Source organism: Jaculus jaculus, chromosome 6 (genome assembly GCF_020740685.1).
Source record: "Jaculus jaculus isolate mJacJac1 chromosome 6, mJacJac1.mat.Y.cur, whole genome shotgun sequence".
Lineage (NCBI taxonomy): Eukaryota > Metazoa > Chordata > Mammalia > Rodentia > Dipodidae > Jaculus > Jaculus jaculus.
In genome coordinates this window covers 79144330-79147263 of record NC_059107.1, presented here as the reverse complement: position 1 = coordinate 79147263, position 2934 = coordinate 79144330, and the positions used below count along the sequence as shown (strand labels likewise).

Here is a 2934-nt window from a genome sequence, read left to right as displayed (position 1 = left end):
ATATATATAACATCTTTATACAACAGCACACTAAGAGAGGTGGGTAGTAAAAAATATTTTCCCTGATAAGTATACAAAAGCCTCAAGTCTGAAATGCTTCAAAACCCAACATTTTGAGCACCATTTTTGATTGGAAATGCTTAACCTGAACTGTGTTACAAATTACATGTGGTAGTTACTGGTTAGATTTGGTGGCTGAAGGAATCCTTTCATTTTTAGGAACAAAAAACAGAAAACCTATATTCTGTGAATTAAGTTACATATTGCATTTGGAAAAATATGACTAATCAGAATTTTGGTATTATTGTTACAACCTTTTCTTTCATACCCATGTCATGATGATAAAACAAAGCTTTCATTTTTGGGCACATTCTTCTCTATGTAACAGGAAAAATAAAGACCCTTAGTGAAAGGTGGATGATTAGCTAAACAATGTTACTGAGGTTGTTATTTGTATTAAGTAGCAAAAGTTATCAAAAAGTATTTTCCTTTTTTCTTTGCCCATGAAAAAGAAAAAGGAATGAGAAGCCCACATGGGTACTGAGTAATTCTGTCACAGCTGGATTTTCAGACAAATGCAAAAGCAACTTCAACTCTTATACCTTAGTGTTTCCATTTTCGGTAAGTAGCAAGAAGAAGAGGTCCATAATACTCATAATGCTCAGAATGCATTGTTATCATGGTCATAGTCATGTTTGTCAACAGCCTCAGTCCAGCCAGCTGCATGGCAGAGTTCAGAGAAAGCATGCTCACAGACTTGATTGATGCATATCTTTATCTTGATTTGATTTTCAACATTTACACTCAAGGTACTTAGTGCATTTACAGCTTTCGCTTTACTACTGTGGCTTGGATTGTGGGGCTGTTTCCAACAACTATAATGCCACCCAATTCATGAATAATTTCATATTTAATTAAAAGGCTATAATTTATACATGGTGATCAGGGCTTTTTCAATAATTACAGGGTCCTCAGTTGACTCAAGCAGGTAAAGAAGTTTTTCAAGTTATTCAGCATTTAAAACATCATCATATGAACCATCGCTTAAATCTTCTGCTGACCACCAAGGTGGGTAGCCACCTCACACTGGCCTCTTGTCAGCTTGTAAATGCAGAAGCAGGTGCTAACCCAAGATTAGGCTCACTGTTACCCATCCCATATCCTGCATGCCACCCATGCTTCTCCAAAGAGCATCACTGAGCTGCCCACTTCTGCTCATCATTGCCAAAGCATAGCCCATTCTCTTCCAATGCCCTATGGTATTTTTTGACATAGTGCCAGCAGTGTGGTAATTTAAATTTAATAACATGCTTCTTGAGAAAAAAAAAAAATCTAAGTCTAATTTTTGACCTGTATCCCCAATGAGGAAGGCCTTTCAGAAAAGGGGCAGGAAGGAGGGAAGCGATGGTACCAACATGTGATGTTTACATTCAAAATATGTCCAAATTTAATACTAATAAGATAAAATAACAAATTGTTAGAAACATTAAAAAAATCCCAGCTTCTAGTATTTATTTGTATTGAAGATTCAGTGAATATTTGTCAAATAAATAAACACATATAATGAATTTTTGTTGACAGCGCAATTAATAGAACAAATGCAGATTTTTTAGCCACTATTGGAGCAAAATCTCAACAGTTATCCTAAAGTTGTGGAAAATAATTTTAATGAAATCAACTAAATGTGTGGTTTTGATATACCATAGTCCTATGGTTATTCTTATCTCCATAAAACAGTTAAAGTCTTTTGTTACCTGTTTTTAATAGGACAACCAGGGCCACAGTGGGTGCCCAACATGGGGCACCAGGGTAGGTAAGTGTTCCCCTGGAGGGACATTGTCCTCCTGAGGGTAATAGCCCCCTGTTGCCTTGCCTTCACAACTGAGGGTTGGCAGGTGTCTCTCTTTCCTCCTTTACTTTTGGTTCACATCATCATGAGGGACCAGATATAGTGAATGGGCAACTGATGTCTCTTGGTTGAAGCAATTTCCTTTTGGGAAGAAGTACTTCAGGTTGCCCCCTGGATGATTTCTGGGGATCCATATGACCCGGACATGTGGACACACATAGCTTATCTAGCCAGGAGACAAGAAATTCAGGAAGGAACCCCCCCTTTCCTCCCAATCATAGCCACTATTAGACCATGTATTAGCTCTCCTAAGTCTACTATGCCAAAATCAGATGATGAATCCAATGAGGAAAGCCCTCAGGACAGGGCAGTGGTGGACCTCAGTTCCCTTGAAAAGGCTATAGAAGAAATTAGGAAAAAAATTACCCCAGACTCCCCTATAGTCACTTCCCTTTATCACCACCTCCTGATCCAGGCTGACCCCATCCGGACTCATGCTACATGGGCCAAAAGAATCCCAACATGATAAATTCCCCTGACTTGGACCCTTCTCCATCCACCCCTCACTGAAAATCACACAGAAATTATGTGAGCTCCAAAATACGAACACAAATACATATTATCAGGGAATCACAGCTTTTCTGTTAATATCCAAACAACTCAGGCTTGGCCCTTACATATCAGGCCAGTCACCTAGAAGAACTCAGACAGGCAGTTTGGGAGGATTGTATCCATGTGCCACAGACTAAGTCCCTCCTCCAGAGCCTATGTGGCTCCCTTAACATCCCCGAGGACTGACATGATATCTGTTGGTCTTCACTGCCTAGTCCCCTATTCCTTCAGTGGGAAGCCATCTATAGAGATGAATGCTTCCAACAGATAAGGGGAAAATACAACCAACAGAACATTCCCTGGGGCTTTGATAGCTGATCAGACAGGGTAATTTTTCCACAAGTGTCCAATAGGCCCAACAGCCCCCAGGTTACTATGACCAAGTTCTGCTGTGTGCCCTCCAGGCATGGGAAAGAATACCTGCCCCCAACCCCCAGGACAATACCTCTTCCTTATTGTTCCTTCATCAAAAG

General features: G+C 40.0%; 1 pseudogene; it reads right to left on the bottom strand.

The window, feature by feature from the left end:
- Nucleotides 1-287: 287 nt before the first annotated feature.
- Nucleotides 288-1177, bottom strand: LOC101609301 (annotated as a pseudogene).
- Nucleotides 1178-2934: the final 1757 nt, after the last annotated feature.